General features: G+C 35.9%; 14 non-coding genes across 14 annotated transcripts; all 14 read left to right on the forward strand.

The window, feature by feature from the left end:
- The first annotated feature begins 1,452 nt into the window (after positions 1 to 1,452).
- TRNAT-CGU (transfer RNA threonine (anticodon CGU)) lies at positions 1,453 to 1,525 on the forward strand. Its single transcript has one exon. It is a non-coding gene; the product is annotated as a tRNA-Thr (tRNA).
- A 532-nt stretch (positions 1,526 to 2,057) lies between these two features.
- Positions 2,058 to 2,130, forward strand: TRNAT-UGU (transfer RNA threonine (anticodon UGU)). The gene has a single exon. It is a non-coding gene; the product is annotated as a tRNA-Thr (tRNA).
- A 2,169-nt stretch (positions 2,131 to 4,299) lies between these two features.
- Positions 4,300 to 4,372, forward strand: TRNAT-CGU (transfer RNA threonine (anticodon CGU)). The gene has a single exon. It is a non-coding gene; the product is annotated as a tRNA-Thr (tRNA).
- A 532-nt stretch (positions 4,373 to 4,904) lies between these two features.
- On the forward strand, positions 4,905 to 4,977 carry TRNAT-UGU (transfer RNA threonine (anticodon UGU)). The gene has a single exon. It is a non-coding gene; the product is annotated as a tRNA-Thr (tRNA).
- A 2,170-nt stretch (positions 4,978 to 7,147) lies between these two features.
- TRNAT-CGU (transfer RNA threonine (anticodon CGU)) lies at positions 7,148 to 7,220 on the forward strand. The gene has a single exon. It is a non-coding gene; the product is annotated as a tRNA-Thr (tRNA).
- A 532-nt stretch (positions 7,221 to 7,752) lies between these two features.
- On the forward strand, positions 7,753 to 7,825 carry TRNAT-UGU (transfer RNA threonine (anticodon UGU)). The gene has a single exon. It is a non-coding gene; the product is annotated as a tRNA-Thr (tRNA).
- A 2,170-nt stretch (positions 7,826 to 9,995) lies between these two features.
- Positions 9,996 to 10,068, forward strand: TRNAT-CGU (transfer RNA threonine (anticodon CGU)). The gene has a single exon. It is a non-coding gene; the product is annotated as a tRNA-Thr (tRNA).
- Positions 10,069 to 10,609: 541 nt separating this feature from the next.
- Positions 10,610 to 10,682, forward strand: TRNAT-UGU (transfer RNA threonine (anticodon UGU)). Its single transcript has one exon. It is a non-coding gene; the product is annotated as a tRNA-Thr (tRNA).
- Positions 10,683 to 12,852: 2,170 nt separating this feature from the next.
- TRNAT-CGU (transfer RNA threonine (anticodon CGU)) lies at positions 12,853 to 12,925 on the forward strand. Its single transcript has one exon. It is a non-coding gene; the product is annotated as a tRNA-Thr (tRNA).
- A 541-nt stretch (positions 12,926 to 13,466) lies between these two features.
- Positions 13,467 to 13,539, forward strand: TRNAT-UGU (transfer RNA threonine (anticodon UGU)). The gene has a single exon. It is a non-coding gene; the product is annotated as a tRNA-Thr (tRNA).
- Positions 13,540 to 15,707: 2,168 nt separating this feature from the next.
- Positions 15,708 to 15,780, forward strand: TRNAT-CGU (transfer RNA threonine (anticodon CGU)). The gene has a single exon. It is a non-coding gene; the product is annotated as a tRNA-Thr (tRNA).
- A 541-nt stretch (positions 15,781 to 16,321) lies between these two features.
- TRNAT-UGU (transfer RNA threonine (anticodon UGU)) lies at positions 16,322 to 16,394 on the forward strand. The gene has a single exon. It is a non-coding gene; the product is annotated as a tRNA-Thr (tRNA).
- A 2,169-nt stretch (positions 16,395 to 18,563) lies between these two features.
- On the forward strand, positions 18,564 to 18,636 carry TRNAT-CGU (transfer RNA threonine (anticodon CGU)). The gene has a single exon. It is a non-coding gene; the product is annotated as a tRNA-Thr (tRNA).
- A 1,495-nt stretch (positions 18,637 to 20,131) lies between these two features.
- TRNAT-UGU (transfer RNA threonine (anticodon UGU)) lies at positions 20,132 to 20,204 on the forward strand. The gene has a single exon. It is a non-coding gene; the product is annotated as a tRNA-Thr (tRNA).
- Positions 20,205 to 23,021: the final 2,817 nt, after the last annotated feature.

Genomic DNA, 23,021 nt, shown 5'->3' on the forward strand with positions numbered 1-23,021 from the left:
CTTTTTTCGGAAGGTTTTCCCATGGTTTCGGTGAAGTCTTTTTTTCTGGTCGCATTTTTCACTCCATTGAAAAAATAAGAAACAGTTAGCTCTTTTAAGCAAAATCAATGGCAAAACACTCAAAAAAAAAGTATTTTTGAAGTCCAGGCATGTATTGAGCTTTTCCACTGATTTGTACTGTAAAATACACGGCATGTTCCTGGTGGAAAACGCTAATAGAATGGACATGTGGCTTTTTTTAACCGCTTGGCATTTTTAGAAACCTGAAGTGGTCAAAAGACATTCAAAAACCTCAACATAGACAGAGCAAGTCAGTTTTACATAGAATTGCTTATGTTCATTCTTTTGAGCAATGTTTGATAGTGTTTTCAAATGATTCCAATGGCGGAAGCTGCCTGAAAAAAGACGTCATGTGCGCATAGCCACCTAGTTGAAACTGAGTGGAAACTCTACAAATGCACCTGCAAATCTCATAGCTCCTCAAAAATTTGGAGTTTCTGCCCAGATTCTGCTCTGAAAACTCAGCTAAAAACCTCTGTGTGCACATAGTCTTGTAGAGTTTCTGCCCTGAAAATGCAGGAAAAATATAACTTAGTGTGAACACACACTCATAGCTATTTTGAGTGATTTATTCCACTTCAGGGTTTGAAAAATGCCAGGTGAAAATAATAGGGGATATTGCATCTTTGAAGCAGATCCTGATGGAATTTGCTCTAAAGTAGACACTGTAAATCAAAAGGCTGCAAAGAGAAAGCTTTAGAAAAAAACTTTTCAAAAACACTTCAAGAACTCTCAAAAAGTGCTTTAGGAACCACTTTATAAAGCTAAACCTCCTTTAAAAGCTCCCCAATGAAAGGGTGTTTTTGCTTTAAAAAGTCTTCTTTTTTGAATGCCTCAATAAAACTCCATCTGCATATATCCTAATACAGACACAAAAAAATTCAGACATCATTCTTAAATTTGGCATAATTGAAAATGTAAATGAAAATCATGGCCAGAGATCTAATGCTATGTGGAGACAAAGACTTTAGAGCAGATTTGCTTTAAAATTTGCTTTCGTAAAAAGTTTCCACTTGAAAAACTCATCTTTTTTGAATGGCTCCATAAAACTCCATTTGCACATAGATTAATACTGACATGAAAAAAGTTTATGAAATCATTCTTAAATTTGGTACAATTGAAAATATAAATAAATCATCGTGCTTCTCTTTACATTTTTTACCACGCCTTACCTTACAATCATTGCTTGTATGGGTTGTAAGTTTTCATATGCATTTCAAGTTGATGTTTTTCCCATGTCAATGTCAAATTGGTACCTAAAGAAAAATCTTTGTACAGTTTCTTTGCATTTCTCCCATGTAGCATAGTAAATGATCCTTAGGAGTTACTGAGCATATGCATACCTCTAACAGGCTAATCCCTACATCGCTTTAGAAATTGTTCCTTTTCAATGGCTTCATAGCTCAGAGGTTAGAGCACTGGTCTCGTAAACCAGGGGTCGTGAGTTCGACTCTCACTGAAGCCTTAAAAACTCTTTGTCTCTCATATGAAAATTGCTTATCTGTTTGGTCAGTGGTACAAAGTTGGTGCGATTCAATATTGATGTTGATCCTTTTCAAAAGTTCTGGATAAGACCTTGATCATATATGACATTCGGGTAACGTGTGTCAAATTCCTTTCTTATGCCACCTCTATCAGAGCTTTAGGAGTCTAATGACCCTTCTTCATCAATTCTTGATGTGTGATTTTGTAATATAAAGAATTACATATTTTATTAAAGCAAGCAGTAGAATTCTTTTCTTTGCCAATCCATCTGATTTCATTTTTTTGCACATCAGATTGCCAATAAACAGGTAGTCAGTTATAGAACTGAAGCTTTAGAATGTTTGCAAGTCATGCTTTTGCGTTGCAAGAGCAGTTGTTGGTTTGTTGGTGATGGGACATTACGTTAAGAGTGTGATTTCAAACTAGAAATGAAAGGACTTGTGTTGGTAATGCACCTGAATGGCTATTGCACTGTTCGAAATAGAGATCAAAAGATGTGTCAAAGTTTCGCTGGCTTCATAGCTCAGTGGTTAGAGCACTGGTCTTGTAAACCAGGGGTCGTGAGTTCAATTCTCACTGGAGCCTTTGTGTTATTTTGAAACTGAATAGTTTAATTCTTGAGCTTATCTTTAAAAATACCTGCTTAGTTGAAGGTTTATTATACTGAGAAAAAAATGTTCAGACATAATAATTACATTACTTGGAGAGTTTTCATCCATTTCAGGTTTGCAAAAAAACGTGGTAGCAAGTAAAAAAAATACTTGTTGCTTCTGTGAAGCGGATCCTGAGGAAAACTACTCCAAACTAGGCACATTCAAATCAAAAATCTGCAAAAAAGGCTTTAAGAATGAAAATCTCATTGCAAACTCTGCAAAAAATCCCCAGGAAACACATCATGAACATAAAAACTCTTCCCAAAAGTACCTAATAAAGTGGTGTTTTCCTAAGTGGGTTCTGCTTGCAAAACTCATTGTTTTTAAATGCCTTAATAAAATTCCATCTGCAAATAACCTAAAGATTCACACTGAGGTTTTTTCAGGAAATTTTGATCAAAACTTTTCCAAACACCACTAGGAGTTCAAAAAACACAAGTTTTGTTTGAAGTGTTGGACTGCGCACACACTCAGTTTTTTAATGAATTTTTGGAACAGGAACTGGTATGTGCATATGATGGCTTTTAAACTCAGGAGAACTTGATGAGTTTTTCACGCAGAAGACTTTTCAAGAAATTTAGGACATTTCTTCCCCTGAATCGTCTTTTGTATCATTTTTTGGGTTGTTTCCTGGACAATTTTGAGATGGCTTTTTTCGGAAGGTTTTCCCATGGTTTCGGTGAAGTCTTTTTTTCTGGTCGCATTTTTCACTCCATTGAAAAAATAAGAAACAGTTAGCTCTTTTAAGCAAAATCAATGGCAAAACACTCAAAAAAAAAGTCTTTTTGAAGTCCAGGCATGTATTGAGCTTTTCCACTGATTTGTACTGTAAAATACACAGCATGTTCCTGGTGGAAAACGCTAATAGAATGGACATGTGACTTCTTTTAACCGCTTGGCGTTTTTAGAAACCTGAAGTGGTCAAAAGACATTCAAAAACCTCAACATAGACAGAGCAAGTCAGTTTTACATAGAATTGCTTATGTTCATTCTTTTGAGCAATGTTTGATAGTGTTTTCAAATGATTCCAATGGCGGAAGCTGCCTGAAAAAAGACATCATGTGCACATAGCCACCTAGTTGAAACTGAGTGGAAACTCTACAAATGCTCCTGCAAATCTCATAGCTCCTAAAAAATTTGGAGTTTCTGCCCAGATTCTGCTCTGAAAACTCAGCTAAAAACCTCTGTGTGCACATAGTCTTGTAGAGTTTCTGCCCTGAAAATGCAGGAAAAATATAACTTAGTGTGAACACACACTCATAGCTATTTTGAGTGATTTATTCCACTTCAGGGTTTGAAAAATGCCAGGTGAAAATAATAGGGGATATTGCATCTTTGAAGCAGATCCTGATGGAATTTGCTCTAAAGTAGACACTGTAAATCAAAAGGCTGCAAAGAGAAAGCTTTAGAAAAAAACTTTTCAAAAACACTTCAAGAACTCTCAAAAAGTGCTTTAGGAACCACTTTATAAAGCTAAACCTCCTTTAAAAGCTCCCCAATGAAAGGGTGTTTTTGCTTTAAAAAGTCTTCTTTTTTGAATGCCTCAATAAAACTCCATCTGCATATATCCTAATACAGACACAAAAAAATTCAGACATCATTCTTAAATTTGGCATAATTGAAAATGTAAATGAAAATCATGGCCAGAGATCTAATGCTATGTGGAGACAAAGACTTTAGAGCAGATTTGCTTTAAAATTTGCTTTCGTAAAAAGTTTCCACTTGAAAAACTCATCTTTTTTGAATGGCTCCATAAAACTCCATTTGCACATAGATTAATACTGACATGAAAAAAGTTTATGAAATCATTCTTAAATTTGGTACAATTGAAAATATAAATAAATCATCGTGCTTCTCTTTACATTTTTTACCACGCCTTACCTTACAATCATTGCTTGTATGGGTTGTAAGTTTTCATATGCATTTCAAGTTGATGTTTTTCCCATGTCAATGTCAAATTGGTACCTAAAGAAAAATCTTTGTACAGTTTCTTTGCATTTCTCCCATGTAGCATAGTAAATGATCCTTAGGAGTTACTGAGCATATGCATACCTCTAACAGGCTAATCCCTACATCGCTTTAGAAATTGTTCCTTTTCAATGGCTTCATAGCTCAGAGGTTAGAGCACTGGTCTCGTAAACCAGGGGTCGTGAGTTCGACTCTCACTGAAGCCTTAAAAACTCTTTGTCTCTCATATGAAAATTGCTTATCTGTTTGGTCAGTGGTACAAAGTTGGTGCGATTCAATATTGATGTTGATCCTTTTCAAAAGTTCTGGATAAGACCTTGATCATATATGACATTCGGGTAACGTGTGTCAAATTCCTTTCTTATGCCACCTCTATCAGAGCTTTAGGAGTCTAATGACCCTTCTTCATCAATTCTTGATGTGTGATTTTGTAATATAAAGAATTACATATTTTATTAAAGCAAGCAGTAGAATTCTTTTCTTTGCCAATCCATCTGATTTCATTTTTTTGCACATCAGATTGCCAATAAACAGGTAGTCAGTTATAGAACTGAAGCTTTAGAATGTTTGCAAGTCATGCTTTTGCGTTGCAAGAGCAGTTGTTGGTTTGTTGGTGATGGGACATTACGTTAAGAGTGTGATTTCAAACTAGAAATGAAAGGACTTGTGTTGGTAATGCACCTGAATGGCTATTGCACTGTTCGAAATAGAGATCAAAAGATGTGTCAAAGTTTCGCTGGCTTCATAGCTCAGTGGTTAGAGCACTGGTCTTGTAAACCAGGGGTCGTGAGTTCAATTCTCACTGGAGCCTTTGTGTTATTTTGAAACTGAATAGTTTAATTCTTGAGCTTATCTTTAAAAATACCTGCTTAGTTGAAGGTTTATTATACTGAGAAAAAAATGTTCAGACATAATAATTACATTACTTGGAGAGTTTTCATCCATTTCAGGTTTGCAAAAAAACGTGGTAGCAAGTAAAAAAAATACTTGTTGCTTCTGTGAAGCGGATCCTGAGGAAAACTACTCCAAACTAGGCACATTCAAATCAAAAATCTGCAAAAAAGGCTTTAAGAATGAAAATCTCATTGCAAACTCTGCAAAAAATCCCCAGGAAACACATCATGAACATAAAAACTCTTCCCAAAAGTACCTAATAAAGTGGTGTTTTCCTAAGTGGGTTCTGCTTGCAAAACTCATTGTTTTTAAATGCCTTAATAAAATTCCATCTGCAAATAACCTAAAGATTCACACTGAGGTTTTTTCAGGAAATTTTGATCAAAACTTTTCCAAACACCACTAGGAGTTCAAAAAACACAAGTTTTGTTTGAAGTGTTGGACTGCGCACACACTCAGTTTTTTAATGAATTTTTGGAACAGGAACTGGTATGTGCATATGATGGCTTTTAAACTCAGGAGAACTTGATGAGTTTTTCACGCAGAAGACTTTTCAAGAAATTTAGGACATTTCTTCCCCTGAATCGTCTTTTGTATCATTTTTTGGGTTGTTTCCTGGACAATTTTGAGATGGCTTTTTTCGGAAGGTTTTCCCATGGTTTCGGTGAAGTCTTTTTTTCTGGTCGCATTTTTCACTCCATTGAAAAAATAAGAAACAGTTAGCTCTTTTAAGCAAAATCAATGGCAAAACACTCAAAAAAAAAGTCTTTTTGAAGTCCAGGCATGTATTGAGCTTTTCCACTGATTTGTACTGTAAAATACACAGCATGTTCCTGGTGGAAAACGCTAATAGAATGGACATGTGACTTCTTTTAACCGCTTGGCGTTTTTAGAAACCTGAAGTGGTCAAAAGACATTCAAAAACCTCAACATAGACAGAGCAAGTCAGTTTTACATAGAATTGCTTATGTTCATTCTTTTGAGCAATGTTTGATAGTGTTTTCAAATGATTCCAATGGCGGAAGCTGCCTGAAAAAAGACATCATGTGCACATAGCCACCTAGTTGAAACTGAGTGGAAACTCTACAAATGCTCCTGCAAATCTCATAGCTCCTTAAAAATTTGGAGTTTCTGCCCAGATTCTGCTCTGAAAACTCAGCTAAAAACCTCTGTGTGCACATAGTCTTGTAGAGTTTCTGCCCTGAAAATGCAGGAAAAATATAACTTAGTGTGAACACACACTCATAGCTATTTTGAGTGATTTATTCCACTTCAGGGTTTGAAAAATGCCAGGTGAAAATAATAGGGGATATTGCATCTTTGAAGCAGATCCTGATGGAATTTACTCTAAAGTAGACACTGTAAATCAAAAGGCTGCAAAGAAAAAGCTTTAGAAAAAAACTCTTCAAAAACACTTCAAGAACTCTCAAAAAGTGCTTTAGGAACCACTTTATAAAGCTAAACCTCCTTTAAAAGCTCCCCAATGAAAGGGTGTTTTTGCTTTAAAAAGTCTTCTTTTTTGAATGCCTCAATAAAACTCCATCTGCATATATCCTAATACTGACACAAAAAAAATTCAGACATCATTCTTAAATTTGGCATAATTGAAAATGTAAATGAAAATCATGGCCAGAGATCTAATGCTATGTGGAGACAAAGACTTTAGAGCAGATTTGCTTTAAAATTTGCTTTTGTAAAAAGTTTCCACTTGAAAAACTCATCTTTTTTGAATGGCTCCATAAAACTCCATTTGCACATAGATTAATACTGACATGAAAAAAGTTTATGAAATCATTCTTAAATTTGGTACAATTGAAAATATAAATAAATCATCGTGCTTCTCTTTACATTTTTTACCATGCCTTACCTTACAATCATTGCTTGTATGGGTTGTAAGTTTTCATATGCATTTCAAGTTGATGTTTTTCCCATGTCAATGTCAAATTGGTACCTAAAGAAAAATCTTTGTACAGTTTCTTTGCATTTCTCCCATGTAGCATAGTAAATGATCCTTAGGAGTTACTGAGCATATGCATACCTCTAACAGGCTAATCCCTACATCGCTTTAGAAATTCTTCCTTTTCAATGGCTTCATAGCACAGAGGTTAGAGCACTGGTCTCGTAAACCAGGGGTCGTGAGTTCGACTCTCACTGAAGCCTTAAAAACTCTTTGTCTCTCATATGAAAATTGCTTATCTGTTTGGTCAGTGGTACAAAGTTGGTGCGATTCAATATTGATGTTGATCCTTTTCAAAAGTTCTGGATAAGACCTTGATCATATATGACATTCGGGTAACGTGTGTCAAATTCCTTTCTTATGCCACCTCTATCAGAGCTTTAGGAGTCTAATGACCCTTCTTCATCAATTCTTGATGTGTGATTTTGTAATATAAAGAATTACATATTTTATTAAAGCAAGCAGTAGAATTCTTTTCTTTGCCAATCCATCTGATTTCATTTTTTTGCACATCAGATTGCCAATAAACAGGTAGTCAGTTATAGAACTGAAGCTTTAGAATGTTTGCAAGTCATGCTTTTGCGTTGCAAGAGCAGTTGTTGGTTTGTTGGTGATGGGACATTACGTTAAGAGTGTGATTTCAAACTAGAAATGAAAGGACTTGTGTTGGTAATGCACCTGAATGGCTATTGCACTGTTCGAAATAGAGATCAAAAGATGTGTCAAAGTTTCGCTGGCTTCATAGCTCAGTGGTTAGAGCACTGGTCTTGTAAACCAGGGGTCGTGAGTTCAATTCTCACTGGAGCCTTTGTGTTATTTTGAAACTGAATAGTTTAATTCTTGAGCTTATCTTTAAAAATACCTGCTTAGTTGAAGGTTTATTATACTGAGAAAAAAATGTTCAGACATAATAATTACATTACTTGGAGAGTTTTCATCCATTTCAGGTTTGCAAAAAAACGTGGTAGCAAGTAAAAAAAATACTTGTTGCTTCTGTGAAGCGGATCCTGAGGAAAACTACTCCAAACTAGGCACATTCAAATCAAAAATCTGCAAAAAAGGCTTTAAGAATGAAAATCTCATTGCAAACTCTGCAAAAAATCCCCAGGAAACACATCATGAACATAAAAACTCTTCCCAAAAGTACCTAATAAAGTGGTGTTTTCCTAAGTGGGTTCTGCTTGCAAAACTCATTGTTTTTAAATGCCTTAATAAAATTCCATCTGCAAATAACCTAAAGATTCACACTGAGGTTTTTTCAGGAAATTTTGATCAAAACTTTTCCAAACACCACTAGGAGTTCAAAAAACACAAGTTTTGTTTGAAGTGTTGGACTGCGCACACACTCAGTTTTTTAATGAATTTTTGGAACAGGAACTGGTATGTGCATATGACGACTTTTAAACTCAGGAGAACTTGATGAGTTTTTCACGCAGAAGACTTTTCAAGAAATTTAGGACATTTCTTCCCCTGAATCGTCTTTTGTATCATTTTTTGGGTTGTTTCCTGGACAATTTTGAGATGGCTTTTTTCGGAAGGTTTTCCCATGGTTTCGGTGAAGTCTTTTTTTCTGGTCGCATTTTTCACTCCATTGAAAAAATAAGAAACAGTTAGCTCTTTTAAGCAAAATCAATGGCAAAACACTCAAAAAAAAAGTCTTTTTGAAGTCCAGGCATGTATTGAGCTTTTCCACTGATTTGTACTGTAAAATACACAGCATGTTCCTGGTGGAAAACGCTAATAGAATGGACATGTGACTTCTTTAAACCGCTTGGCGTTTTTAGAAACCTGAAGTGGTCAAAAGACATTCAAAAACCTCAACATAGACAGAGCAAGTCAGTTTTACATAGAATTGCTTATGTTCATTCTTTTGAGCAATGTTTGATAGTGTTTTCAAATGATTCCAATGGCGGAAGCTGCCTGAAAAAAGACATCATGTGCACATAGCCACCTAGTTGAAACTGAGTGGAAACTCTACAAATGCTCCTGCAAATCTCATAGCTCCTAAAAAATTTGGAGTTTCTGCCCAGATTCTGCTCTGAAAACTCAGCTAAAAACCTCTGTGTGCACATAGTCTTGTAGAGTTTCTGCCCTGAAAATGCAGGAAAAATATAACTTAGTGTGAACACACACTCATAGCTATTTTGAGTGATTTATTCCACTTCAGGGTTTGAAAAATGCCAGGTGAAAATAATAGGGGATATTGCATCTTTGAAGCAGATCCTGATGGAATTTACTCTAAAGTAGACACTGTAAATCAAAAGGCTGCAAAGAAAAAGCTTTAGAAAAAAACTCTTCAAAAACACTTCAAGAACTCTCAAAAAGTGCTTTAGGAACCACTTTATAAAGCTAAACCTCCTTTAAAAGCTCCCCAATGAAAGGGTGTTTTTGCTTTAAAAAGTCTTCTTTTTTGAATGCCTCAATAAAACTCCATCTGCATATATCCTAATACTGACACAAAAAAAATTCAGACATCATTCTTAAATTTGGCATAATTGAAAATGTAAATGAAAATCATGGCCAGAGATCTAATGCTATGTGGAGACAAAGACTTTAGAGCAGATTTGCTTTAAAATTTGCTTTTGTAAAAAGTTTCCACTTGAAAAACTCATCTTTTTTGAATGGCTCCAGAAAACTCCATTTGCACATAGATTAATACTGACCTGAAAAAAGTTTATGAAATCATTCTTAAATTTGGTACAATTGAAAATATAAATAAATCATCGTGCTTCTCTTTACATTTTTTACCACGCCTTACCTTACAATCATTGCTTGTATGGGTTGTAAGTTTTCATATGCATTTCAAGTTGATATTTTTCCCATGTCAATGTCAAATTGGTACCTAAAGAAAAATCTTTGTACAGTTTCTTTGCATTTCTCCCATGTAGCATAATAAATGATCCTTAGTAGTTACTGAGCATATGCATACCTCTAACAGGCTAATCCCTACATCGCTTTAGAAATTGTTCCTTTTCAATGGCTTCATAGCTCAGAGGTTAGAGCACTGGTCTCGTAAACCAGGGGTCGTGAGTTCGACTCTCACTGAAGCCTCATATGAGAGACTCTTTGTCTCTCATATGAAAATTGCTTATCTGTTTGGTCAGTGGTACAAAGTTGGTGCGATTCAATATTGATGTTACGACATCCTTTTCAAAAGTTCTGGATAAGACCTTGATCATATATGACATTCGGGTAACGTGTGTCAAATTCCTTTCTTATGCCACCTCTATCAGAGCTTTAGGAGTCTAATGACCCTTCTTCATCAATTCTTGATGTGTGATTTTGTAATATAAAGAATTACATATTTTATTAAAGCAAGCAGTAGAATTCTTTTCTTTGCCAATCCATCTGATTTCATTTTTTTGCACATCAGATTGCCAATAAACAGGTAGTCAGTTATAGAACTGAAGCTTTAGAATGTTTGCAAGTCATGCTTTTGCGTTGCAAGAGCAGTTGTTGGTTTGTTGGTGATGGGACATTACGTTAAGAGTGTGATTTCAAACTAGAAATGAAAGGACTTGTGTTGGTAATGCACCTGAATGGCTATTGCACTGTTCGAAATAGAGATCAAAAGATGTGTCAAAGTTTCGCTGGCTTCATAGCTCAGTGGTTAGAGCACTGGTCTTGTAAACCAGGGGTCGTGAGTTCAATTCTCACTGGAGCCTTTGTGTTATTTTGAAACTGAATAGTTTAATTCTTGAGCTTATCTTTAAAAATACCTGCTTAGTTGAAGGTTTATTATACTGAGAAAAAAATGTTCAGACATAATAATTACATTACTTGGAGAGTTTTCATCCATTTCAGGTTTGCAAAAAAACGTGGTAGCAAGTAAAAAAAATACTTGTTGCTTCTGTGAAGCGGATCCTGAGGAAAACTACTCCAAACTAGGCACATTCAAATCAAAAATCTGCAAAAAAGGCTTTAAGAATGAAAATCTCATTGCAAACTCTGCAAAAAATCCCCAGGAAACACATCATGAACATAAAAACTCTTCCCAAAAGTACCTAATAAAGTGGTGTTTTCCTAAGTGGGTTCTGCTTGCAAAACTCATTGTTTTTAAATGCCTTAATAAAATTCCATCTGCAAATAACCTAAAGATTCACACTGAGGTTTTTTCAGGAAATTTTGATCAAAACTTTTCCAAACACCACTAGGAGTTCAAAAAACACAAGTTTTGTTTGAAGTGTTGGACTGCGCACACACTCAGTTTTTTAATGAATTTTTGGAACAGGAACTGGTATGTGCATATGACGACTTTTAAACTCAGGAGAACTTGATGAGTTTTTCACGCAGAAGACTTTTCAAGAAATTTAGGACATTTCTTCCCCTGAATCGTCTTTTGTATCATTTTTTGGGTTGTTTCCTGGACAATTTTGAGATGGCTTTTTTCGGAAGGTTTTCCCATGGTTTCGGTGAAGTCTTTTTTTCTGGTCGCATTTTTCACTCCATTGAAAAAATAAGAAACAGTTAGCTCTTTTAAGCAAAATCAATGGCAAAACACTCAAAAAAAAAGTCTTTTTGAAGTCCAGGCATGTATTGAGCTTTTCCACTGATTTGTACTGTAAAATACACAGCATGTTCCTGGTGGAAAACGCTAATAGAATGGACATGTGACTTCTTTAAACCGCTTGGCGTTTTTAGAAACCTGAAGTGGTCAAAAGACATTCAAAAACCTCAACATAGACAGAGCAAGTCAGTTTTACATAGAATTGCTTATGTTCATTCTTTTGAGCAATGTTTGATAGTGTTTTCAAATGATTCCAATGGCGGAAGCTGCCTGAAAAAAGACATCATGTGCACATAGCCACCTAGTTGAAACTGAGTGGAAACTCTACAAATGCTCCTGCAAATCTCATAGCTCCTAAAAAATTTGGAGTTTCTGCCCAGATTCTGCTCTGAAAACTCAGCTAAAAACCTCTGTGTGCACATAGTCTTGTAGAGTTTCTGCCCTGAAAATGCAGGAAAAATATAACTTAGTGTGAACACACACTCATAGCTATTTTGAGTGATTTATTCCACTTCAGGGTTTGAAAAATGCCAGGTGAAAATAATAGGGGATATTGCATCTTTGAAGCAGATCCTGATGGAATTTACTCTAAAGTAGACACTGTAAATCAAAAGGCTGCAAAGAAAAAGCTTTAGAAAAAAACTCTTCAAAAACACTTCAAGAACTCTCAAAAAGTGCTTTAGGAACCACTTTATAAAGCTAAACCTCCTTTAAAAGCTCCCCAATGAAAGGGTGTTTTTGCTTTAAAAAGTCTTCTTTTTTGAATGCCTCAATAAAACTCCATCTGCATATATCCTAATACTGACACAAAAAAAATTCAGACATCATTCTTAAATTTGGCATAATTGAAAATGTAAATGAAAATCATGGCCAGAGATCTAATGCTATGTGGAGACAAAGACTTTAGAGCAGATTTGCTTTAAAATTTGCTTTCGTAAAAAGTTTCCACTTGAAAAACTCATCTTTTTTGAATGGCTCCAGAAAACTCCATTTGCACATAGATTAATACTGACCTGAAAAAAGTTTATGAAATCATTCTTAAATTTGGTACAATTGAAAATATAAATAAATCATCGTGCTTCTCTTTACATTTTTTACCACGCCTTACCTTACAATCATTGCTTGTATGGGTTGTAAGTTTTCATATGCATTTCAAGTTGATATTTTTCCCATGTCAATGTCAAATTGGTACCTAAAGAAAAATCTTTGTACAGTTTCTTTGCATTTCTCCCATGTAGCATAATAAATGATCCTTAGTAGTTACTGAGCATATGCATACCTCTAACAGGCTAATCCCTACATCGCTTTAGAAATTGTTCCTTTTCAATGGCTTCATAGCTCAGAGGTTAGAGCACTGGTCTCGTAAACCAGGGGTCGTGAGTTCGACTCTCACTGAAGCCTCATATGAGAGACTCTTTGTCTCTCATATGAAAATTGCTTATCTGTTTGGTCAGTGGTACAAAGTTGGTGCGATTCAATATTGATGTTACGACATCCTTTTCAAAAGTTCTGGATAAGACCTTGATCATATATGACATTCGGGTAACGTGTGTCAAATTCCTTTCTTATGCCACCTCTATCAGAGCTTTAGGAGTCTAATGACCCTTCTTCATCAATTCTTGATGTGTGATTTTGTAATATAAAGAATTACATATTTTATTAAAGCAAGCAGTAGAATTCTTTTCTTTGCCAATCCATCTGATTTCATTTTTTTGCACATCAGATTGCCAATAAACAGGTAGTCAGTTATAGAACTGAAGCTTTAGAATGTTTGCAAGTCATGCTTTTGCGTTGCAAGAGCAGTTGTTGGTTTGTTGGTGATGGGACATTACGTTAAGAGTGTGATTTCAAACTAGAAATGAAAGGACTTGTGTTGGTAATGCACCTGAATGGCTATTGCACTGTTCGAAATAGAGATCAAAAGATGTGTCAAAGTTTCGCTGGCTTCATAGCTCAGTGGTTAGAGCACTGGTCTTGTAAACCAGGGGTCGTGAGTTCAATTCTCACTGGAGCCTTTGTGTTATTTTGAAACTGAATAGTTTAATTCTTGAGCTTATCTTTAAAAATACCTGCTTAGTTGAAGGTTTATTATACTGAGAAAAAAATGTTCAGACATAATAATTACATTACTTGGAGAGTTTTCATCCATTTCAGGTTTGCAAAAAAACGTGGTAGCAAGTAAAAAAAATACTTGTTGCTTCTGTGAAGCGGATCCTGAGGAAAACTACTCCAAACTAGGCACATTCAAATCAAAAATCTGCAAAAAAGGCTTTAAGAATGAAAATCTCATTGCAAACTCTGCAAAAAATCCCCAGGAAACACATCATGAACATAAAAACTCTTCCCAAAAGTACCTAATAAAGTGGTGTTTTCCTAAGTGGGTTCTGCTTGCAAAACTCATTGTTTTTAAATGCCTTAATAAAATTCCATCTGCAAATAACCTAAAGATTCACACTGAGGTTTTTTCAGGAAATTTTGATCAACACTTTTCCAAACACCGCTAGGAGTTCAAAAAACACAAGTTTTGTTTGAAGTGTTGGACTGCGCACACACTCAGTTTTTTAATGAATTTTTGGAACAGGAACTGGTATGTGCATATGACGGCTTTTAAACTCAGGAGAAGTTGATGAGTTTTTCACGCAGAAGACTTTTCAAGAAATTTAGGAAATTTCTTCCCCTGAATCGTCTTTTGTATCATTTTTTTGGTTGTTTCCTGGACAATTTTGAGACGGCTTTTTTCGGAAGGTTTTCCCATGGTTTCGGTGAAGTCTTTTTTTCTGGTCGCATTTTTCACTCCATTGAAAAAAGAAGAAACAGTTAGCTCTTTTAAGCAAAATCAATGGCAAAACACTCAAAAAAAAAGTATTTTTGAAGTCCAGGCATGTATTGAGCTTTTCCACTGATTTGTACTGTAAAATACACAGCATGTTCCTGGTGGAAAACGCTAATAGAATGGACATGTGGCTTTTTTTAACCGCTTGGCATTTTTAGAAACCTGAAGTGGTCAAAAGACATTCAAAAACCTCAACATAGACAGAGCAAGTCAGTTTTACATAGAATTGCTTATGTTCATTCTTTTGAGCAATGTTTGATAGTGTTTTCAAATGATTCCAATGGCGGAAGCTGCCTGAAAAAAGACGTCATGTGCGCATAGCCACCTAGTTGAAACTGAGTGGAAACTCTACAAATGCACCTGCAAATCTCATAGCTCCTCAAAAATTTGGAGTTTCTGCTCAGATTCTGCTCTGAAAACTCAGCTAAAAACCTCTGTGTGCACATAGTCTTGTAGAGTTTCTGCCCTGAAAATGCAGGAAAAATATAACTTAGTGTGAACACACACTCATAGCTATTTTGAGTGATTTATTCCACTTCAGGGTTTGAAAAATGCCAGGTGAAAATAATAGGGGATATTGCATCTTTGAAGCAGATCCTGATGGAATTTGCTCTAAAGTAGACACTGTAAATCAAAAGGCTGCAAAGAGAAAGCTTTAGAAAAAAACTTTTCAAAAACACTTCAAGAACTCTCAAAAAGTGCTTTAGGAACCACTTTATAAAGCTAAACCTCCTTTAAAAGCTCCCCAATGAAAGGGTGTTTTTGCTTTAAAAAGTCTTCTTTTTGAATGCCTCAATAAAACTCCATCTGCATATATCCTAAAACAGACACAAAAAAATTCAGACATCATTCTTAAATTTGGCATAATTGAAAATGTAAATGAAAATCATGGCCAGAGATCTAATGCTATGTGGAGACAAAGACTTTAGAGCAGATTTGCTTTAAAATTTGCTTTCGTAAAAAGTTTCCACTTGAAAAACTCATCTTTTTTGAATGGCTCCATAAAACTCCATTTGCACATAGATTAATACTGACCTGAAAAAAGTTTATGAAATCATTCTTAAATTTGGTACAATTGAAAATATAAATAAATCATCGTGCTTCTCTTTACATTTTTTACCATGCCTTACCTTACAATCATTGCTTGTATGGGTTGTAAGTTTTCATATGCATTTCAAGTTGATGTTTTTCCCATGTCAATGTCAAATTGGTACCTAAAGAAAAATCTTTGTACAGTTTCTTTGCATTTCTCCCATGTAGCATAGTAAATGATCCTTAGGAGTTACTGAGCATATGCATACCTCTAACAGGCTAATCCCTACATCGCTTTAGAAATTGTTCCTTATCAATGGCTTCATAGCTCAGAGGTTAGAGCACTGGTCTCGTAAACCAGGGGTCGTGAGTTCGACTCTCACTGAAGCCTCATATGAGAGACTCTTTGTCTCTCATATGAAAATTGCTTATCTGTTTGGTCAGTGGTACAAAGTTGGTGCGATTCAATATTGATGTTACGACATCCTTTTCAAAAGTTCTGGATAAGACCTTGATCATATATGACATTCGGGTAACGTGTGTCAAATTCCTTTCTTATGCCACCTCTATCAGAGCTTTAGGAGTCTAATGACCCTTCTTCATCAATTCTTGATGTGTGATTTTGTAATATAAAGAATTACATATTTTATTAAAGCAAGCAGTAGAATTCTTTTCTTTGCCAATCCATCTGATTTCATTTTTTTGCACATCAGATTGCCAATAAACAGGTAGTCAGTTATAGAACTGAAGCTTTAGAATGTTTGCAAGTCATGCTTTTGCGTTGCAAGAGCAGTTGTTGGTTTGTTGGTGATGGGACATTACGTTAAGAGTGTGATTTCAAACTAGAAATGAAAGGACTTGTGTTGGTAATGCACCTGAATGGCTATTGCACTGTTCGAAATAGAGATCAAAAGATGTGTCAAAGTTTCGCTGGCTTCATAGCTCAGTGGTTAGAGCACTGGTCTTGTAAACCAGGGGTCGTGAGTTCAATTCTCACTGGAGCCTTTGTGTTATTTTGAAACTGAATAGTTTAATTCTTGAGCTTATCTTTAAAAATACCTGCTTAGTTGAAGGTTTATTATACTGAGAAAAAAATGTTCAGACATAATAATTACATTACTTGGAGAGTTTTCATCCATTTCAGGTTTGCAAAAAAACGTGGTAGCAAGTAAAAAAAATACTTGTTGCTTCTGTGAAGCGGATCCTGAGGAAAACTACTCCAAACTAGGCACATTCAAATCAAAAATCTGCAAAAAAGGCTTTAAGAATGAAAATCTCATTGCAAACTCTGCAAAAAATCCCCAGGAAACACATCATGAACATAAAAACTCTTCCCAAAAGTACCTAATAAAGTGGTGTTTTCCTAAGTGGGTTCTGCTTGCAAAACTCATTGTTTTTAAATGCCTTAATAAAATTCCATCTGCAAATAACCTAAAGATTCACACTGAGGTTTTTTCAGGAAATTTTGATCAACACTTTTCCAAACACCGCTAGGAGTTCAAAAAACACAAGTTTTGTTTGAAGTGTTGGACTGCGCACACACTCAGTTTTTTAATGAATTTTTGGAACAGGAACTGGTATGTGCATATGACGGCTTTTAAACTCAGGAGAAGTTGATGAGTTTTTCACGCAGAAGACTTTTCAAGAAATTTAGGAAATTTCTTCCCCTGAATCGTCTTTTGTATCATTTTTTTGGTTGTTTCCTGGACAATTTTGAGACGGCTTTTTTCGGAAGGTTTTCCCATGGTTTCGGTGAAGTCTTTTTTTCTGGTCGCATTTTTCACTCCATTGAAAAAAGAAGAAACAGTTAGCTCTTTTAAGCAAAATCAATGGCAAAACACTCAAAAAAAAAGTATTTTTGAAGTCCAGGCATGTATTGAGCTTTTCCACTGATTTGTACTGTAAAATACACAGCATGTTCCTGGTGGAAAACGCTAATAGAATGGACATGTGGCTTTTTTTAACCGCTTGGCATTTTTAGAAACCTGAAGTGGTCAAAAGACATTCAAAAACCTCAACATAGACAGAGCAAGTCAGTTTTACATAGAATTGCTTATGTTCATTCTTTTGAGCAATGTTTGATAGTGTTTTCAAATGATTCCAATGGCGGAAGCTGCCTGAAAAAAGACGTCATGTGCGCATAGCCACCTAGTTGAAACTGAGTGGAAACTCTACAAATGCACCTGCAAATCTCATAGCTCCTCAAAAATTTGGAGTTTCTGCCCAGATTCTGCTCTGAAAACTCAGCTAAAAACCTCTGTGTGCACATAGTCTTGTAGAGTTTCTGCCCTGAAAATGCAGGAAAAATATAACTTAGTGTGAACACACACTCATAGCTATTTTGAGTGATTTATTCCACTTCAGGGTTTGAAAAATGCCAGGTGAAAATAATAGGGGATATTGCATCTTTGAAGCAGATCCTGATGGAATTTGCTCTAAAGTAGACACTGTAAATCAAAAGGCTGCAAAGAGAAAGCTTTAGAAAAAAACTTTTCAAAAACACTTCAAGAACTCTCAAAAAGTGCTTTAGGAACCACTTTATAAAGCTAAACCTCCTTTAAAAGCTCCCCAATGAAAGGGTGTTTTTGCTTTAAAAAGTCTTCTTTTTTGAATGCCTCAATAAAACTCCATCTGCATATATCCTAAAACAGACACAAAAAAATTCAGACATCATTCTTAAATTTGGCATAATTGAAAATGTAAATGAAAATCATGGCCAGAGATCTAATGCTATGTGGAGACAAAGACTTTAGAGCAGATTTGCTTTAAAATTTGCTTTCGTAAAAAGTTTCCACTTGAAAAACTCATCTTTTTTGAATGGCTCCATAAAACTCCATTTGCACATAGATTAATACTGACATGAAAAAAGTTTATGAAATCATTCTTAAATTTGGTACAATTGAAAATATAAATAAATCATCGTGCTTCTCTTTACATTTTTTACCATGCCTTACCTTACAATCATTGCTTGTATGGGTTGTAAGTTTTCATATGCATTTCAAGTTGATGTTTTTCCCATGTCAATGTCAAATTGGTACCTAAAGAAAAATCTTTGTACAGTTTCTTTGCATTTCTCCCATGTAGCATAGTAAATGATCCTTAGGAGTTACTGAGCATATGCATACCTCTAACAGGCTAATCCCTACATCGCTTTAGAAATTGTTCCTTTTCAATGGCTTCATAGCTCAGAGGTTAGAGCACTGGTCTCGTAAACCAGGGGTCGTGAGTTCGACTCTCACTGAAGCCTTAAAAACTCTTTGTCTCTCATATGAAAATTGCTTATCTGTTTGGTCAGTGGTACAAAGTTGGTGCGATTCAATATTGATGTTGATCCTTTTCAAAAGTTCTGGATAAGACCTTGATCATATATGACATTCGGGTAACGTGTGTCAAATTCCTTTCTTATGCCACCTCTATCAGAGCTTTAGGAGTCTAATGACCCTTCTTCATCAATTCTTGATGTGTGATTTTGTAATATAAAGAATTACATATTTTATTAAAGCAAGCAGTAGAATTCTTTTCTTTGCCAATCCATCTGATTTCATTTTTTTGCACATCAGATTGCCAATAAACAGGTAGTCAGTTATAGAACTGAAGCTTTAGAATGTTTGCAAGTCATGCTTTTGCGTTGCAAGAGCAGTTGTTGGTTTGTTGGTGATGGGACATTACGTTAACCCCTTAGTGACGGAGCCAAATTTTTGAAATCTGATCAATGTCACTTTATGTGGTAATAACTCTGGAATGATTCAACATATCCCAGTGATTTTGAGATTGTTTTTTCATGACACATTATACTTTATGATAATGGTAAATTTAGGTCAATATGTTTTGTGTTTATTTATAAAAAATATCAGAAATTTGAGAAAAATGTTAAAAAATTAGCAATTTTCTAACTTTGAATGATTATCCCTTTAATCCAGATAGTCATACCATAGAAAAACATTAATAAATAACATTTCCCACATGTCGCCTTTACATCTGCACCGTTTGTAAAGTGTTCTTTTATTTTGTTAGTATTTTAGGAGGTTTAAAAATGTAGCAGTAATTTTTCATTTTTTCAAGGAAATGTACAAAATTTATTTTTTTAGGGACCTATCCATGTTTGAAGTGACTTTAGAGGTCCTATATATTGGAAACCCCCAATAGTGATACCATTTTAAAAACATCACCCCCTGACATATTGAAAACTGCTGTCAGGTTGTTAATTAACCCTTCAGTTGCTTTTCAGGAATTAATGCAAATTGACATAACAGAAATGAAAATGTGTATGTTTACCACCTAAATATCTCTAACTTCTGAACAGGTTACAACAGCTGTCAGACTCTAAGGCCACTATTTGGTCATGAATAGCCATGGCAAGCATCAGGACCACACAATCATGATCCGAGAGCACCAATTGGGATAAAGAGGAAGTCCTCACACTCTGTTAACCATTTATAATGATGTAGTATTTATTGACAGCAGCATCTAAGGGGTTAAACAGATTTTTAAGGTGCAAACACTGATTGTGGCCGATGCAGCAAGTTGTCAGCTGTAGTGTACAGCCGACAGCTGCTGGATTGTCACCTGTGTGGGGAGGCTATTCTCTTATATCTCAGGTCAGTTAAAAGACGTATTGGCTGTCATTAAGGGGTTAAGAGTGTGATTTCAAACTAGAAATGAAAGGACTTGTGTTGGTAATGCACCTGAATGGCTATTGCACTGTTCGAAATAGAGATCAAAAGATGTGTCAAAGTTTCGCTGGCTTCATAGCTCAGTGGTTAGAGCACTGGTCTTGTAAACCAGGGGTCGTGAGTTCAATTCTCACTGGAGCCTTTGTGTTATTTTGAAACTGAATAGTTTAATTCTTGAGCTTATCTTTAAAAATACCTGCTTAGTTGAAGGTTTATTATACTGAGAAAAAAATGTTCAGACATAATAATTACATTACTTGGAGAGTTTTCATCCATTTCAGGTTTGCAAAAAAACGTGGTAGCAAGTAAAAAAAATACTTGTTGCTTCTGTGAAGCGGATCCTGAGGAAAACTACTCCAAACTAGGCACATTCAAATCAAAAATCTGCAAAAAAGGCTTTAAGAATGAAAATCTCATTGCAAACTCTGCAAAAAATCCCCAGGAAACACATCATGAACATAAAAACTCTTCCCAAAAGTACCTAATAAAGTGGTGTTTTCCTAAGTGGGTTCTGCTTGCAAAACTCATTGTTTTTAAATGCCTTAATAAAATTCCATCTGCAAATAACCTAAAGATTCACACTGAGGTTTTTTCAGGAAATTTTGATCAAAACTTTTCCAAACACCACTAGGAGTTCAAAAAACACAAGTTTTGTTTGAAGTGTTGGACTGCGCACACACTCAGTTTTTTAATGAATTTTTGGAACAGGAACTGGTATGTGCATATGATGGCTTTTAAACTCAGGAGAACTTGATGAGTTTTTCACGCAGAAGACTTTTCAAGAAATTTAGGACATTTCTTCCCCTGAATCGTCTTTTGTATCATTTTTTGGGTTGTTTCCTGGACAATTTTGAGATGGCTTTTTTCGGAAGGTTTTCCCATGGTTTCGGTGAAGTCTTTTTTTCTGGTCGCATTTTTCACTCCATTGAAAAAATAAGAAACAGTTAGCTCTTTTAAGCAAAATCAATGGCAAAACACTCAAAAAAAAAGTCTTTTTGAAGTCCAGGCATGTATTGAGCTTTTCCACTGATTTGTACTGTAAAATACACAGCATGTTCCTGGTGGAAAACGCTAATAGAATGGACATGTGACTTCTTTTAACCGCTTGGCGTTTTTAGAAACCTGAAGTGGTCAAAAGACATTCAAAAACCTCAACATAGACAGAGCAAGTCAGTTTTACATAGAATTGCTTATGTTCATTCTTTTGAGCAATGTTTGATAGTGTTTTCAAATGATTCCAATGGCGGAAGCTGCCTGAAAAAAGACATCATGTGCACATAGCCACCTAGTTGAAACTGAGTGGAAACTCTACAAATGCTCCTGCAAATCTCATAGCTCCTAAAAAATTTGGAGTTTCTGCCCAGATTCTGCTCTGAAAACTCAGCTAAAAACCTCTGTGTGCACATAGTCTTGTAGAGTTTCTGCCCTGAAAATACAGGAAAAATATAACTTAGTGTGGACACACACTCATAGCTATTTTGAGTGATTTATTCCACTTCAGGGTTTGAAAAATGCCAGGTGAAAATAATAGGGGATATTGCATCTTTGAAGCAGATCCTGATGGAATTTGCTCTAAAGTAGATACTGTAAATCAAAAGGCTGCAAAGAAAAAGCTTTAGAAAAAAACTCTTCAAAAACACTTCAAGAACTCTCAAAAAGTGCTTTAGGAACCACTTTATAAAGCTAAACCTCCTTTAAAAGCTCCCCAATGAAAGGGTGTTTTTGCTTTAAAAAGTCTTCTTTTTTGAATGCCTCAATAAAACTCCATCTGCATATATCCTAATACAGACACAAAAAAATTCAGACATCATTCTTAAATTTGGCATAATTGAAAATGTAAATGAAAATCATGGCCAGAGATCTAATACTATGTGGAGACAAAGACTTTAGAGCAGATTTGCTTTAAAATTTGCTTTCGTAAAAAGTTTCCACTTGAAAAACTCATCTTTTTTGAATGGCTCCATAAAACTCCATTTGCACATAGATTAATACTGACTAGTGTTGAGCATTCCGATGCTGCAAGTATCGGGTATCGGCCGATACTTGCTGTATCGGAATTTCCGATACCGAGATCCGATATTTTTGTAATATCGGATATCGGTATCGAAACAACATTAATGTAAAAAGGTGTAAAAGAAAGAATTAAAATAAAAAAAATCGCTATACTCACCTGTCCGACGCAGCCGGGACCTCGGCGATTGTAAGCGGCAGCGTTGTTTCTTTAAAATTCGCGCTTTTACTTGCTTACGTGAATTCCCGGCTTCTGATTGGTCAGGGCGGCCATGTTGCCGGGACTCGGACCAATCACAGCAAGCCGTGACGAAATTACGTCACGGCTTGCTGTGATTGGTCCGCGTCCCGGCAACATGGCCGCCATTAACCAATCACAAGCCGTGACGTCACGGGAGGCTGGACACGCGCTTATTTTGAAAAGCGCGCGTGTCCAGCCTCCCGTGACGTCACGGCTTGTGATTGGTCACGGCGCCATATTGCCGGGACGCGGACCAATCACACCAAGCCGTGACGTAATTTCGTCACGGCTTGCTGTGATTGGTCCGAGTCCCGGCAACATGGCCGCCCTGACCAATCAGAAGCCGGGAATTCACGTAAGCAAGTAAAAGCGCGAATTTTAAAGAAACAACGCTGCCACTTACAATCGCCGAGGTCCCGGCTGCGTCGGACAGGTGAGTATAGCGATATTTTTTATTTTAATTCTTTATTTTACACATTTATATGGTTCCCAGGGCCTGAAGGAGAGTTTCCTCTCCTTCAGACCCTGGGAACCATCAGGAATACCGTCCGATACCTGAGTCCCATTGACTTGTATTGGTATCGGGTATCGGTATCGGATTGGATCCGATATTTTGCCGGTATCGGCCGATACTTTCCGATACCGATACTTTCAAGTATCGGACGGTATCGCTCAACACTAATACTGACATGAAAAAAGTTTATGAAA

The sequence above is a fragment of the Ranitomeya variabilis genome, chromosome 1 (assembly GCF_051348905.1).
Source record: "Ranitomeya variabilis isolate aRanVar5 chromosome 1, aRanVar5.hap1, whole genome shotgun sequence".
NCBI classification, from domain to species: Eukaryota; Metazoa; Chordata; class Amphibia; order Anura; family Dendrobatidae; genus Ranitomeya; species Ranitomeya variabilis.